The 17684-nt window shown below is 39.8% G+C and overlaps 1 protein-coding gene across 2 annotated transcripts in view; it reads left to right on the top strand.

The window, feature by feature from the left end:
* The window catches only part of kif26ab (kinesin family member 26Ab), a 79453-nt gene that overhangs the window by 14278 nt on the left and 47491 nt on the right, over positions 1–17684 (top strand). The window lies entirely within an intron of this gene.

Consider the following 17684-nt stretch of genomic DNA (forward strand, 5'->3'; position numbering starts at 1 on the left):
TACTTTTGTTTTTTTTAAATTTAAGTTAGGAAAGTCAAGATTTTTTGTGTGTTTTGAGTTACTAAAGATCAGGCAATTGTGAGTATTTAATAATTTGACACTACAACCAGAGTTTCTTCAGTAAAGATTTTCTTTTGGGAAGAAAAGCTTGTACTTTTTTTGTTCTTTTGATGGATGATCGTCTTTCATATGAGTCATTTACAAATTGCCTTGATAGACATCAAATACTAATAGTTTAGTAAAGTTAGGTTATCTCAAAATTTAACTTCCCTTTCAAGTTGGTTTTCCTTGGAGGTTTCATACCTGCGTGTCGATCTTTGTGCCATCTTTAAGTTTTGCATTTTCGGTTTGCAGTTAATCTTTGAAACATGCTTCAGGGATCGTAAGTAATTCTTGTCTCGGTGACATCTAAATCAAAATGACAGATTGCAACTGTTGTTTACTGCTCTAAATTTATGCATAAAACGAAAACATCACTGGAATGCTTTTGAACATGTCTGTGCAACACGGAAATACTGTCCCTCAACAGATTCCTGGCACTAAAGGGGTGGATGTTCCTGGGAAGCACACCTGCACATGTGAATTTGGTGAATTCCTGTTACGTTTTAGTGGTGAGAACAGGAGTTGATGCTGTGCTGCTCACACCTTTGATATTTCGCTCTTATTAACATTGTTCAAATGAGATTTAGAGTTTTTGTTTTTACAAATATGTTGTACCTGATATATTTTTTTAAAGGTAAATGTTTAATATATTATGTTTATAGATTATTTTATGCATAAATCACCATTTTAAAGATGATGGACAGCTGTCAATAGTCTGTCCTTGATTGTCTCAGTCACATCAGGGATAATATTTTATATTAAACATCTTTTTTGTTATCTTATGATGTTTTTAAAGAAATACAGTTATCAAAATTACCTGAAATATTTTGCAGTGAATCTATATAATGTAGGAATTTATCTACTTGAGTTGAACAGCTAAACTTTTCAATGATATTGTTACGTCACTGTGATGCACCTGTGTCTCTAGTAACGTGTGACTTTCAGACTCAAATAGGTAAACACGTTTCTGCTCAGATGTGTCTTAACATTTCCGCTGGCCTTGTGAACCAAAGTCACACGGTCATTACCATGTCCATGTTGTCCCCTTCCTTCCCCTTTGGTCCGAGGCTGACCCCTCGGCGCTCCCTCGCCCCACGCTGGGCCTTTATGTCTTCATCTCTTTGTGAGAGCAGAGCTGTTTTGGCCGCGCTGTCCAGCCGAGGGCTGAATGCTGGACACACTTGAACTCCCACAGATGCCGACACCACAGACCACGTTTGAACTGAATTTGACCCATCTGATGTGTTCGTCTGTGTGTCTATCTCTTTTTTTGTACTTGCAAACATTTGCACAACTTAGAAACTAATTGCACGTTGCTGACAGAAGGTGGTTCCCACACTAGATTGTAATATAAAAAGTAATTCCCATTCTAATTGTTATGCCAGAGGGTGTCATAAAAGCAATAAAGTACCTTTTAAAAGTCATGCTATGGTGCTATTTGGATGGAGAGCTGAAGACCCCTGGAGCAGTGGAACAATGCTTAATTAGCTCATAAACAAAGGCTAGTGGGGGATCAAAAAGGGCAATCAAAGTTTCTCACTCCTTTGAAATTCTCACACCGTCTACAAAGCCATCTCTAATGGCTCCGTCACCCTGGTTGTTGTGTCTTACTGTGGTGCGCTTCCTGATAACATAAAAGATGCAGGTTTCAAAAAGAGCTTCGAACAGGAGATCCAAGCCGTTAACCACTCCCCTCCCAGCCTTCCTCTCTCTGTGAGACGTTTATCCTCTGCTTACCCTTGAAGTTTGATGTTTGGCTCCCCTCAGTGAACGCCACTGCTTACATCTTTCCTGTCTCAGTCTTGTGTCCGTGACTGATGCAGTTTGTTTTGGACAATGGACTGCGACAGGCTTTTGAAAGCTTGTCTGGACAGCAGGTGTGCATCAGGTGCGTGCGCGTGCTTCTCTGTGGTGTTTTTGGAACACATCGTTGTGTTATGTTTTTTTAATGCCTGGACACGAGCCTCTTTAAAGAAAACAGACATCCTCTGCCACACGAGGACAGCACGGCAGCAGGTCGGAGGCAATCTCTGCTTGTTTGTGCGACTATGTTATCATCTCCTGTTTCCTGTCAAAACAGGAAAGGACAGGGGCGAAAATGGAGGAGTAGGAAAGTGCTGCCTTGATGTATGTTGGCTGGAGGTCCAGCTCTGGCTGACGGTGACCCTCCCAGTCAGGAAAAACAGACCTGTTCTGGGTGTAACCCACAGTGGGATACTTCACTGCGTTATTTTTATCACTTTCACAAAGCGCAGCAGTGGGATGCCTTTCCCAGCTGTTGACACAGGTTTGGATAATTTTTGTCTCTAAAACAGTGCAGGAGATCTGAGAGACATCCCATCTGGCCGTGTCCCGTTGGCTGGCAGCCTCACATGTCTCTGTTTAGGAAGGGAAATCCTTTTTGGCGTGATGTTAATCATAAAAGCGAGACACTCCTTCTCTCTGGGTGATCTCTAGACCTCAATCACAATACCTTTTCCGTCAGGCTGGAGGTGTCAAATGATTTTATCCATCCATCACACACGTTCTGTAGATCTGTACAACAGGACGGGGCAGGCACAGAATAGAGCTGCAAAAAGCTTTGTTTTAGAGTGCAGCTTTGAGGAAATTCTGATCAGTGGAGAGCCATGAGAGCGCTGATGAAATATCAGGTAAGAAAACAAGTAAGTCAAAAAAAAGGATAAGACCTTGTCAGTTCATATTAGCCATTATTCAAAATTATTAGCATTTTAGACCTGCTCTTATAGTTAAAAATCCTCTAATAGAGAAGCTCCACAAAGCGTCTGAGGCATCGTCTTTATGCAGCAGAAGCTCTTCCCTTCCTTCATTCCTTACTGCAGACAGCTGGTCAGCTGGCTGAAATACGGCTTTTAAACATTACAGTTGAGTACAAATTAGCCAAACTAGGCTGGCTTTGAAAATATTTCATTTATCAAATAACACAATCAAAAAGTAGAAACCAAAGGAGTTTCATTCATCACTTTCATTAACACAAAACAAACTACGATTGTTTTGTGTTCATGTCTTGGAGAGTATTGTCACAAATTTGCCTCAAACCACCACAAAATCAGGGTGATGTATGTATTTATATCTCTAATGCCTCATTATGCATATACAACACATACATGCAGATGCAAGGAACATATTGGAGTTCTTTGCCGTCACTTAATGGTGTGTTTCATTCAAATTTCGCTAATTTGCTAATCTGAAAGCTACATTTCTGTCTCCGACCTGTCTTTTGTTCAAATGACCAGTTTGTGTACATTTTTGAGTTTGTTGGATAATAATGTGTTATGCATTTGATAAAAGATTCAGGTAGTAAAGAGTTAAGTAATCAACAGCAGCCAAGCTGCTTAACAGAAAACCCAACTAATTGCCCAGCAATAAAGAGAAGAAAGAGGAAAAAGGAGCTGGCGGCTTTTATTCACAACAATCAGAAAAGAGACTCCCAAGGTCAGGCAGGGCCACTTAGTGCATATTGACTCGAATTTAGTGATTTGTTGTACGTGTCAACATTAAATTAAATTAAATCATACTGCAAACATTCATACAGATTAAATGTAGAAGAAACCTGGACAATGAGAGCTCTGGCAGAGGTATTACAGATGTTTCTTTTAGGGATGGAAAGGCTCTTTTTTTAGCAGTCTATGTTGCCACAGATCTGAACTAACCTCTGACTGAAGCCTGTTTGCACCTGCTATGACAGTACTACTCATTACATACAAATAGCTGATCCCTATAACTAATCAGAATTAGGTAAATGTCCAACCCATCCACAAGGATACATGCAGTGATGTTAAATGTTCATTTAACACAGGCCTGAGTGACCACAACAATTTTCTGGATAAGAAAAAGATTGACTGTTTCCTGGTATTTGTGCCATTTTTTCATGGTTTGATTTGATGAACAAGAAACCAGACGGTAAACACCAGCAGTATCTCCTTCAGCGTGTAGTTTCCAGATTGGCAGCAGGGGACCTGATCTTCTCTCCATGACCCAGATTAAGACGTGTGTGCTCTCTGTCTGAGGTCAACACCATCAGCACGGAGGTCGGAGTTCAATTGTCTTTCTTGACAGGGTTTTAGTTGGGGTTCTCGATCTCCGGCAGAAGGCCACACCAGGGCTGACCCCTGTGAGTTGTGAAATTAGCTGCCCTTTGACCCCTTCGCTCCAACAATCAAACCCTGAGCACGGTGAGGGCGTGCTTCTGCATCCCCTGATCTGCTTCACATCTGACTTTGTGAATGTGTGTCTGAGAAAAGTATGGATTTAGCATGTTATTCAGTCTCGGATGAAGTCATTAGTTGTAAGAAGAAACTCTTGAGAGGCAAGGAGACGAAACTGCATCCTAAACTTGATAACTTTAGGTTTGTATCCTTTTCTTAGTTTCATAAATCTCTGTCTTCTATGGTTATTTGCTCTAAACTGTGTTTAATTCTATTACATGCAGTAATAAGTGTCATTCATGAATACAGCAACAGACCAACTCATATAAATACTGTTGTAATTTTCAACAAAATCTGCAAATCACATTCCAGATTGAAGGCTTTCACTTTGACACATTCCGTCATCATGTTGCCTCTTCTTGCGCCGGCTAGCTGCTAACAAGCTGCAGTCTCAGGATTACATGTCTTCCCATCAATTTGAATTCGTCCACTTTTTCTGAGATCTGTTGTTCTGACAATGTAGGTGAGGAGCCAGAAAGCACTGACTTCAGGGTTTTCCATGTCGGTGCCTCAGACATACACATTTGAAAATGCATTCACAAAGCACGGTTGTCATTTTACAAACACAAACGTTTGCATTTTTTATTAGGGTGTTGTCTGGCACACCAACGCAAAGGTGAGTAATCGTGAAGTACGAGGAAAATTATTGTTGACTTTCAATTTTTAAAAAAAATATAAAGGATGCAACAACTGAGGTCATACTTTATGGACTCATCTATCACTGCAACTGTTTTTGGAAGCTGAGTTCGATTTATTGATCCTATACAAGTCACAAAGCTTGTCAGGACTGGGACTTAGAAGCTAAATTTTCATTTGCAAGAAGCTTGGTCAAAATAGATTAGGAGCATTTTAAACATCAAGTTTTATGTGCTGACAGAGATTTACAATTGGATTAGGTCTGAACTTTGACTAGACCATCATTGTGAAATAAACATTCCATTGTTTCTGTGGCTGCATGTTTGGGAAGATCTCCTACATAAAGGTGAACATCCACCTCAGCCTCAAGTCTTATCTAGTGTAGGTTTCCTTATTCCTCTTAAGAAATATATCACCACAGCATGACACTGCCACCATTCATCTTGCCACCATGTTTCAAAATGGGACAATTAGTATTTTGCAAAAGTTAAAGTTTAATCTAATCAAACAATAGCAGCTTCTTGCACATGTTTGCAGCCCTGCACTGATTGTGATGAACTCTAATCTTTTCTTGTGACTTTCTTCTTGTCTTGGGTCTCTTCCCTAAATGGACAGATTTATTAACAGATTTTCAAATCGAAGCTGTTGATCTTTGCAGCTCCTTTAAACTCACACCTAAGGGCAATTTAGGGTGATATACTCACAGGCATGTTATTGGATTGTGGAGAGAAGCCAGAGTTCCTGAAGAAGAGCAACACCTGCATATGGCTTTACATAAAATGATTCTTACTGGGACTTAAACCCTGGACTCCTCTGCTGGCAGGCATCATTAATGGTAACTGCTGCACCATCAAGCCTCTGATGGTGCTAAAATCAAATGAAATACAAAATAAAATTAATTTTAATTTTATTCTTTGGACATACTGTGAGTTATAGAGGAGATAACTGCAGAGAGCGACACCAAATCAAAGAAAACTACGTCTGAATTTGCATATTACAATTTTTTGGGAGAAAATGTTTAAGGAACTTTGACTTGCAGTCCACAACTCTGTTTGCAGGATGCTATTGTTCCTGAAACACAAAGTGAAAAAATGTGCATATGGAACAATTTTGATAAGCTAAGCATTTTCAATGATGGTGAATGAAAATCTTGCAGAGTCAATGAGTGGATTAGCCTGTGCTATTCTCCCTACTTCCTTATCTCACCGAGATTCACAAAATGTGTCTAGACTTCTCAATTAGCAGAAAAAAAAAAAAAAAAAACTAGATACTGGTTAGCGCTTATCTTTTGTTGTTTTGTTTTATCTCTATCTTTTACTCTTGCCAGCTGTCAGTGTGGATTTTTTTTTATTAACACAACAGTTTTCCATTAATACATCATCCCTGACTGAAAGCTCTGGCCTGATGTTTTGTGTTTCTATTATTAGAGATAATTGTGCTCTCTGACAAGTTATTGGCATGGTAATGACATCTTTTATGATAAATTAGTACCCCCCCCTCTGTGGTGTACCTACACTATAATGTTTTACCAGACTGACTCTGCTGCTGCATTGTTCTGACACACAATGTGTGTCACTCCATGCGGGAACGCTCTGCAGACTGGATGTGGATGAGGCATAAATGCTCAGCCCAGCTCAGGATTTTAGCATATAAGGAGCTAGAATGAGTATTCCTATAACCCCTACACATTTATGATGTAAACCAATTTGCCCGTCGCTCACATATCTTTACTGGTGCAGGAACTCGTAGGTGAAAATTGAGACATCAGGCAAATAAAAAAAGTGCCACGCTCAACAATAAGCACTTACTGCGCCTCATTATGTGCTTCTCTCCCCACACACTAAACCTACTGAGCCACCCTGATTCTGTGGAGAGAGATGGCGGGAGGGAGACTGAAACTCAGACACTCTCAGCAACAGAAAAATATGAATATTTATCCTTTATAGTGGCAGCGTTCCAGGATAATCACCATACTGTCTATTGGAGAGAGAAGTGGACAGAATTGATAATGAAGGATACTCAGCACATCATTTTGTCCCCACCTCCCCAGAAATCTGGTCAGGTCCAGGAATATATATATTTATTTATTACAACAAGAACATAAAGTCAGGCTCATGTTAGGCTTGAGCCAGTGTGAAATTCTCTGTGTAAGCTTGAGCAGTTTCATGCTGTTTGCACTTAAATTTCAAACAAAAATGGCTGCATGCAGTGGAACAATTATAATGGAAACTGGATTATTTTTCAATCACCAAACAGCAAAATATATATCACTAAAATGAATGTTCTCAGATGTTATGTATGTTGGATATCTTGGGAAAACTGCAAGGAAACACAAAGGATCATGGACCATAAAAGCACGTTATAGGAGAATAATTAACTCACTTTGATGATTCTCATATTTATATTTTCTCATTGTGGTTTTGTTATATTGAATTGGATATACAACTTAGAGGGGTGTCATTGTGATAAAAACATAATTATTAGTTTTATACTCTTTAAAGTTTAGCTTTAAAAGGACAAAAGCATTAATTTACTGTCTTTAAGTTTTAAAGGAATTTATTGACATATTCCCACAGGTTCTGGTATGTTTTGATTTGAGCATTTTATTTCTTTTAACATTAGCATGTCTGATGACAATTTGTGGCTTTATTTTCAATTTCATTCAGAATCTTAGTGGTTTTTACTTTTGAAAATGCTGTTTTTACATTGATACTGTAAACAGGCCCATACCGAGTGCATAAGAATCATCACGTTCTGCACGTTCTCTAAATGTGTTGCTTGTAATTTAAAAACACAATTTAAATGTGGATGTAAATGTGATGTGATGTATTTCTTTTACATTTATTGGTCCAGAGGATGCAAATGCTGTACGTAATTACTTCAGTTTAAGCATGAGTAACTCCCTTTTTTCCTTTGATAATTAACTACTGAAAACACACGCTCCTAGTGTTCGCTGCAGCCACATTTTAACCACGAATGGAGATTAGTCGCCATAAGCCCTTGGCAGCAGTTTGTTTTTGTTTTCCCCTCTAAGTAAACTGCAGGGAACTGGGAGCGCTGCAATTCCCAGTCAAAATGTTTTCCTGCTAAGCAAACTGCCGTGAAAAAGCGGGCAGTTGTCAGCGCTTCTTACAGCATGAAAATGTTTTTGACTAACAAGGGTGGCTTTGCTGGTGGAACTGTTGTACGCGAATCATGTGGAATAGAGTGGGCACTTAGACAAAATACAAGCGAGCAAGCTCAAGCAGATGGTATGGGAATACTAATTTGAATACGAAGTGTGGAACAGAATTGGTAACGGCTTATTTAACTGAAATATTGCATTTTTAAATGTACATTTGAAAAAGGGGGAACATGAATATTGGCCTCTTATTGACTTACTATGAAATTAGTTCACAGATTAACATGTTATTTTCGGGGAAAAAAAAAAAGATCTCTTCAGTTAGAAATTCAGCAGTTCTCACCACAATGACCGTTTCCTCTGTGCAAGCATTGTTTAATCTCTCCAATCAGACGCATATTGAACTATACCAGGCTCCAGAGCCGCACGTGGCTCTTTAGCGCCACCCTAGTGGCTCTCTGGAGCTTTTTCACAGATGTTTGAAAATGGAAAAAGATAGGGGTGGGAAATATATTTTTTTGTTTTAATATGGTTTCTGTAGGTGGACAAACATGACACAATCATTCTTAACGTTTTCTAATGGTATAGAAATATGTAGATTAAATGTTAAATTTGAGTATTTCTGTCAACAAAGATTTGCGTCGCAGCCTGTGACACACATTTCTTTTAGCTGTGGTGGGCATGGAGAGCCAAGGGGGAAAAAAAAATAGCAGAGGAGAAATTCTACAATACTTGGACTGAATCATTTGCATTCATTGCCAATGCGTAAAGATTACCTGAATGTTTGCTTTGTAGTGAGAAGTTGTCAAATAACAAAAAGAGAACGCACTTTCCGGACCATAGAGCGCACCTTACTATAAGTCGTATCGACATTTTCTTTAAATAACTGGATACACAAGTCGCACTGGGCTATAAGCCGCACGGTTCAAAGTGTGGGGACCAAGTTGCGGTTTATAGTCTGAAAAATACGGTAATGTGGAAAGACATTTCCAGGGAACGCGCTACATTAGCTGCCACTTCAAGATTAAAGTTACATCTTACATGCTCGATGTTGAGAAGCTGTCCTGTGACCTCCATAAACATAAGTCACATTAAACATGTAAGACCACAAGGCACATATATTTTGTTGCCCAGATAATGGGCACGTAATGCATGTTCTGTTTTGTTGTTTTTTCAATCACACATTTGATGGTGATCATTACAAAGCGCGATCGTGGTTATGCAAACTGCATCTGGAGCAGATTTTCTGAGTTCCAAAAAAGGGGGGGAAAAAAGACCCTTTCCCTGTCGATCTTCATAATAAAAATGACATTAAAAAAATCATATTTCTTTATTGCATTTCTTTAAGTTTTATCAAACTAATGAATCATAATACATTAATATTGTAATGGAAGGCAGATTTAAAGCACCATTGCACAACAGAGTAGTAATGTGGTGCGTCATTCCGTCCAGGACGCACTGCAGGGAAAATAAACATTTAATCACGAATGCTAATTATGTATACACTTAGTCATTTTCATAATATGCTAATATAGCTAATATAAACACTTAAAGCTCGTTTTGCCTTCATTGTAATATGAGGCTTTTAATTTTTTGCAGCTCCAGACAAATTTGATTTTTGGTTTTGTTTTTTTGGTCCAATGGCTCTTTCAACAACCCCTGAACTAAACTAATGTTAAGTCACCACCAGATGTATAATTGAGACATCCTTTCTTGCATCTGTCTTCCTTCCTACCAGTGGTGAATCTGTCTTAGCCCTCCAACACTCTGACCCCAGTCAAAGCTGATGAAAGCTTGATGGATTTTGGGTTGAGACACCCAGAGCTTGAGCCAGCTGAGGCCTTCTTGCCTTTCCAGAGAGAAAGAGAGAGAGAGAGAAAGAAGCAGGGAAAGATATTGAAAGGGTGGGGGAGAAGAAGAATGAATTCTGTCCAAACAGTCTGAAAGGGCATGTTTTCTTTAAGTGCACAAGAGAACAGGAAAAGGTAATTAAATGGCCAAGTGGTGAGAGGCTACAGTGATGGATGGGTGTGAGACGGTTTCTCAAACACACAAATATAAACACAAACATATTTTTTGCATTTTCTCCTTTGCCTTCAAGAAATATTCTCTCTCTTTATTATTGTGACAGAGTCATAATCTATTTTATTTGGATTTTATGTGCACAAGAAGAAACTTTATTTTTATCGGTTTTGAATGCAATTTGACACTGATTTGTGTTTCTCTTTCACATAAATCACAACAAAATACATTGCAGATGTAAAAAAGTTCAAGGAAAACGAGCTGATGGCACAATGAGTTCAAATAGCTTGTAGTGGCTCTGAAAGGAGAAGTAGTGACTGTTAAATGGGTCGACCATATGGAGAGATGACACATCTGCACTCTGAGTCAGTGATGGTTTCGGTACAGTTTAGCAGAAACCTATGAGTGATCACATATAAAGTTGAAGGTCAACAAAACTCGTAGACTTTTCAGAGTTGATGGACAGTGTTGTCTCTGGAAATGCACGTCCAGGGGAACTGCAGACTGCAATGTAGGTTACTCTGAGATGTATCACAGTGCATGAAATCCCCCAAACTAGAGCATGTCAGCCAGGACCTACCTCGAAAAGGACAAGAAGGTCACAGCTTTTCTTTTCTGTTAAATCTTCATCGAGTGGCTGGTTTACTCCCCCCTGTGTCACAGTGTGATGTTACGGGCAGGTGGTGCTATCATGTGTTAAAAGTGTCACAGAGAGTAAAGCCTATTTGCATTCTGTCAGCAGTTCAGTGCCAGCTTAAAATAAAGAAACGACGAGAAGACAGAAGGCTGTCATCAGTCACTGAGCTCTTCTTGATTCTTCAGATGTGATGATTCAGATGCTCATTTAAAGGAAGACTGATTCTCAAATCCTAGCAAAGTAAATAGGTTGGAGAGGGGATTATGATCTGCTGTTCTGTTCTGAAAATAGTTTGAAATAGTAATTTTTAAAAGGAAAATTGCTTATTTGAAAACTTTGCAACTTCCACTTTTATACTGCAAAAATACAAAAGCTTTAGTATTTTTCTAAAGGTTTTAGCACAAATACCTTAGAAAACTTGAAACAAGGCAAATTAGCTTTAGGGTAACTTTTAAGGAAGAAATAGGAGCCTGTTTTAAGTAAATAATTCCTTATTTTTGATGGAAAATATGTTAGTTCCAGTGGTAATAATATCTTATTTAACTGATAATAAGATATTTTTCTTATTATCAGTGAAATAATTTGCCAATGGATCTAATACTTTTTCATCAATATTAAGACATTACTGACTTGAAACTAGGTCCTACATCTTGCTGAAAAGTTACTTGTAAGTTAGTTTTGTCCAAGTATTCTAAGAAATTAGCACACTTGGACAATTAGACCAAAACTACTTGATAAGATTTTGTGTTTTTGTGGTGACAGCTTCTAGACTTCTACAGTAAAATCCTCAGGATGAATGAAGCAGGTGGCGTTCCTGCTCACATCCACTGCAGATTGAATTTTTGCTGCGGTTGTCCGCCTGTTTTCTCCGAGGCTGTCGTCAGGTAGGTAATGACAGTCTTCCTGTGTTTCCTGAGACGCTTTGTTTGGGAAAAGTCTTATTACAGGTTTGTTTAATGTTGTCAAGTCAGCAGACCGTGGGCAAACATCTGTTTGATGTGATTTGTTGTACCGTCCCTTTTTGTGTTCCACTACAGGCGTTCCCACAGTTAAATAGCATGCTAGTGTGACATCCTGAGTCATTGTCTGTTTCTGCCTCCGAGCAGGCAGTGGTTAAATTTAATGGTCTGCATCCCCAATCTGCTGTGGCTCTAAAAGCTTTACCTGATTTCTAATCAGAGCCACAGGCGAACCCGGGGAATCTGAGCAGAGTTGGTGGGTTTCCGGAGCTGAGATGGAGCAGGGGTCTGAGAGGGATTACACCTCTGGATGTGTTGCTTTTATCTTGGGAACGTAATCTGCCTTAATGCTCTGTGTTCACCCGGGGCAAGGCCAGCAGCTGTGCTCGTTTTTCTCCAACTTGGCTGTCAGGGTGAGCCGAGCTAACCTGTGGGAAAACGAGTCAACCTCATGCTCCCCCAATCACCCTGGGACCCGGACGGGGGGCTCCTGCGGTTTATTGGGGGACCAATCTATCGAGGGTCTGTGCGTTTTAGGTCCATGTGCAGGTCGAGTAAATAGATTATTTTCTTACATTCAGAGAAAGTTAGAAGTTGAAAAGGTTCTGCAGTTTCTGTGTGGTCTTGATTTTACAAGAAATGCAGTCGGTAGGAAGTACTTAAGAACTGTGATGTGTAAACAGGACTGGCACTGGTGTGAGAATAAGATATAAAGCAGTGTGTTGTTGTACTTACTACTTTTCAGTAATGTTTCCGTACCGGTAGAACAATAAATGGGAGGTTCAGGAAGGAGGTGAGGAGTGATTGAGCAATTAGATCCAAATCAGGAGCTAAAAAGGGTTATTTTTCAGTTTAATGAGAGAGACAGAGAATGGACCATACAGTTGTGAATTCCTTAATGTCAACTCATATAATTGATAATGTATTCTGTCCCTTTAAAAGTTTTTATATTTTGTAAATTAATTGGGATTTACCTCTCACTCAGTGACTGCTGGAATGGCCAAGTAAAAGTCTGGCCTTGAAAATATCCGCACCCACTGAACTTACGAGGCTTTGCTCCAGAATGAGCAAAAATTTCCACCTCGAGATGTGTAAAGCTCATTTAGAAATACCTCAAAAGACTTGGACCTAAAACTACCTGAAAAATATGGTTCCACAAATTAGTGACTCAGGGAGATTGAGTATAAATACGTTAAACTTTTTTTTTCAGGCATAATTCTCCATTTTATGTTCTCTAACACAAAATTACAATAAATACCTTCAGGTCTGTGGTTGTAATGTGATGAAATGTGACAAAGTTGAATACTTTAGCAGGACACTGTGAATCACAGAAACCTGTCGACTAAATAAACTCAGACTCTTTTAGGTGGCGTTTTTACGAACATCTCAATCTTTTTCTAAAATTCCTTCCTATCCTGTCTGCAGATTGAAACAATTTCACTTCATTTTCTTTCTTCCATTCCTGGAGAGGGTCACAGTGAGCTTTCATGCTTGGAAAATATCTGTCGGGCTCAACTGGAATAGAAAATATGGTGTCCCAGAGTATTTTACTTTCAATCGAGCGTGCCTAAAAGTGTCTCGGCAAGCAAGGGGCCTCATGCATTTCAAATCACTGTGACCTTCCCGTGATTTAGGGCAGCTGGTTGGATCTGGCCCGGTGCTCCATATCAGTGCTACATCAAACACTGAATGTAGAAACAGTTATATGGCAGGTCTTTGCTTTGCCTGGTCAGAGAAAGGGTGCAGTGATAAGACGAGGTAAATGAGGTGTGATTTCAGTTCTGTTTGTGTCTAAGGACACACGGGAGAGAAATCCAGTCCATCTTTCTCCCTGTGCTCTCTTCCATAAGTGGTTGCGGCTGAACTTGTTTCCATCAGCCTCTGGGCATGGCCTGTCTGTGATGATGCTCTCCATCAACCTACGGAGACAGTTGGCTCGTTTCTCTTGCTGCTGCCGCCGCCCTGGTTTTCATCACAGTTAGTGTGAGGGACGAAGACAAACTCCAGTCTCCAAGGACCATGAAGGGTTCACTCCACCGGCTGGGCTTTCTCTCTCCGTGGTGCTCAGTGCAGCTCGTTTCCATAATAAGGCCACAGTATCTGACTAGATTTGTCCCCAGAGTTTAATAAAGATCACCACTGACAGGCAGTAAACCAACACAACCATCCACACGCCTCCAGGCAAGGTCCACAACTCCTGCCTGCCTCCTCCCGCCTCTCCCTGAACCTCTTATGCAGCAGTCTAGCACTCTCCACAGTTAGAAACCGCAAGTTAGAAACCAAAACCAGCTCTCATATTAACAATGGCCACAAAGACCTGCAGAGGTTCCACGCCTTGCGCGGGGAATGCTTTGAGCATTTGGACTGCGCCAAAGCCTTGCATTACATACTTCTCTGAAGCGATGCTACCCTTCACACCCACTTGCACCTGTCAGTAATATATCAAACGGATAATAAAAGAAACAGTATGGCTTTGAGTGTTGCGCACTAATGCATCGTAGGCTTCATGCTTCTACTTTACGCCTATGGATAAGCTCCCAAGCGTTTAGCTAGAGCAGGATATAAACATGATATGAAAAAAGTGTTTGAGCTGCTGCCTATAGTTGGAAGTATTTTATAACTAAGCAAAAATAACTTGAGTAAACACAACATTTCTGTTTTCAAATGGTGATTTCATTGATGTTAGAAGGACATCCAAACCAATTTGACCCCATGGGAGAAAAGCATTCATCTCCCATTAGATCATAAACACTTTAACTGACTACGTGTTTTGGATAGTTAAGTTTCAAAAGCCACACTCTGGCCTGATTCCTAGCAGGCCTTCAAAATAAAGAAAGCATTTAAATAGAACCTGTCTGACAACCTGGAACAGGCAATACATCATGTGCAGACCTAAAGAAAGTTAGAACAGCTGAGAAACAATCAGAAGTGGTTGTTTCACAAAGTCATTTCTCTGTGAACCACACTAAGAATCATTATTGACAATTGGGGAAAATATGGAACACAATTATTTCAAAAACACATTGATGATTCGTCCAGGAAGTCACAAAAAGAACCCAAGCCAACATCTACAGCTCTGCGGAGCACAATGTAATGTCAACCAAAAGACCCTTTTCACATTTGCCAAACAAATTCTTGATGATCAACAAGACAGTGTTCAATGGATTGACAAGATAAAACTGGAACAGCTCAGCGACCCAGACGTCATATCTATGGTCAGGCATGTTAGTAGAAATGAGATGGTTTGGTCAAGTTTTGTTGTTTCCTGGTTTGAAAAATGTGCTTGAAGTGCTGGAATTATAAACTCCATGCGAGAAAAGCAATCATCTCCTGAATCTCAAAAATTCCTGCAGGAACATTAGTTTGGATAGTCGGTGCACGACTGGGTCTTACGTTTAGGATATTAAGGAACAAATACTTTTAGACATGGGTTCTGGTTGGTTTTATACTTTTTTTTCCCCTTCATAAATAAAATCAAGTTATTTTTGCCTGATATTGAAATTGGTTTGATCTCAAACATTTGACTGTGACAAACAAAAAGGCATTTTCAGAAGGGCGAAAAACGTATTTTTTATACCACCATAGCTCTTGAAATTTTTCTATAACCAGACTTGTGTGAAATATGTGCCACTCTTGATGTCCTCTATCGCTTTTCTTCACCTCTTCTCCTCTGTGGCCTTCAGTTTAATCACATCATTCTCCTCAACATCATCATCATCATCCTCATAATCTGTGCCACCTATCCTGCCTTGCGGCCGTGACCCTTTCTTCACACCACTGGGCATAAAGCTTATGAACAGCTTTACAGGAGAAGGCCCACTCTCTAACCTCCAGAAGCCAAACTGAATAACAGATGGGCTCAGCTTTGTGTTTCGTTTTTACTGCGCCCCTAAATCAATGCCTAACAAAGCATGAAGAAGAAGACGGGCATTGATTTCATCTACCAGTCCCCCGAGTGGGTAAAGGAGTGGTCGGAGGGTAAAGGGTGAAGGGGTGGGACGTATTTATTATGACTTTCCTTCAATTTTCTGCATACGGAAACGTGGACATGAAGCAAGGCCAAACTTTACAAATAGCTGCCAGCGGCATTTTCTATGGCTTGGTATTACATTGCACTCTGCTGTGTAATAAACCATTTCATCTTCTGTCAGTGGAGATGTCCTGTGTGTGTTTAGATACGCTGCCTGGGTGAAAATACAGTATGGTGAGCAATTTATGTGTACTCTGGATAGGTCATGTGATTTTGGGCTCCCAGCGATGCATTTGGACCATTCAAGCATCGACAAGCTTCTGGCATAAATTCAGCTGTAAATTTGACTTCTCTTCTCATCAGACATGGCAGAGTTGTTGAAATTGTCTACGACTTTAAGCCTAGTTAATTAGACCAAACATCTCAGCCCTTTGTCTCCTCTAAAAGCAAATCCTTTCCCAGAGTGATTTTGTTCGGTTTGTACTGACAGCTCTATGACAGACTTGAACTTTGGTTCTTCCTGGATGGAGAAATACTTAGATATCCAACTGGATAGTGATCCCAAACATACAACAAAGCTGAGTAGAGCAGTCTGGTTTCACAACTATCCTATTAAAAAAATATGGGCTTTGTTTAAAAGCTTGGCCAGTGGCTGAAAACTAAATAATTCAAATGGTCAAAAATCTGGCCAGCATTGCTAGAAAAGCTTTCTGATGGTTGCCAAAAGTGTTACATCTTTGCTATTTAATGCAGGTGATTTTCTACAAATATTGGATTGGTTTATGTACATATTCATCTGTAGGCTTATTTTCATATTGAGTGGGCTAAAGATAACCCTTAATTAAATTTAAGGGTAAGAGTGTCTTTAAAAGCCACATATTAATTTAATATTCACAGACAGAATGCATTTATACTTCTGAACAATGCTGTGGATTCAGCTCCCGCAACTGTTTCACATTTAACTGTAAGCTTCTTACATTTAAATCCCTCAACAAGACTGTAAGGCAATGTCCGTCTGCGACTGTACTGCACTTGCTAATCCATAAGACAGTTGCTGAGCCGTTTACAGTGAGACTAAACGAGACATTTCTTTTTCACCCCATCCATGTTTACATGCAAAATAGGCAGCTTCGTAAATAATTAACTTCAGCCACTTAGTTAACATTAGGCTCTGGCTCGCTATGACTTCACGCACGACTATCCTTTATGTAAACCTTATTGCGGCTATCCTGTAAAGCTCAATTAGGCAGCAGTTTGACAGTCAGTGAAAAGCATTGCTGATATGTGTCCATTATGTCTCATAAGGCTGGTGTTTGCAGGGCTGTCTGCGTATTGAGCTGCCTTCACCAGGAGCTGATTTAGAGTCCCTCGGCCGGCCTCTTTGCTCTCTGCGCCTGTCGGGTTAGCTGTATTAAGTGGCACTGCATTAGAGCAGTAGATTGTTGTTTTTCCCCACTGTTTCTCTCCTCCTGATCACCACAGAGATTCTGCGGAGCAAAGGTCTCATAAACATTTATGTGCGGGCTGTGAGCTCCTGTCTTAGGCCATGACTCCACAGGGCAGCAGCCTGTAGTGCCACTTTATGCCTCTTAAGAGACCAAACGTGTCTGATGGTGTGTATGTAGGCATAAAGTTACATTTCATCCTTACTTATGTTTTGAATAATTTAATCATTGCTCTGTACGTTTCCTGCTTACTTGTGGAGTTAGTTATTTTCAGCTTTTTTGTGTGTGTTTTTTTTCAAATGTTTTTATGCTGGGAGACTTATCACATGTAAATTATTTTTGCTGTGAGCGTTGTCACTTTGTTTTATCACTCCCTCATAGCAGAGATGGACAGCCTGGGGAGCCTCCTTAGAAACAAAGTGAAAAGACAAGGCCATCTCTGAAGCTTGAAGTTTGCAGCACTATAAAGTATTTGAAGGAATATTTTAATGTAATCATGATGAATAAACTTTCTCCAAAACATTCCTTAAATCTTAAACTGACATGATCCAATCATTGGTTTGTGG

This window comes from Poeciliopsis prolifica, unplaced genomic scaffold (assembly GCF_027474105.1).
Source record: "Poeciliopsis prolifica strain line A6 unplaced genomic scaffold, Auburn_PproV2 SCAFFOLD013, whole genome shotgun sequence".
Classification (NCBI taxonomy): Eukaryota; Metazoa; Chordata; class Actinopteri; order Cyprinodontiformes; family Poeciliidae; genus Poeciliopsis; species Poeciliopsis prolifica.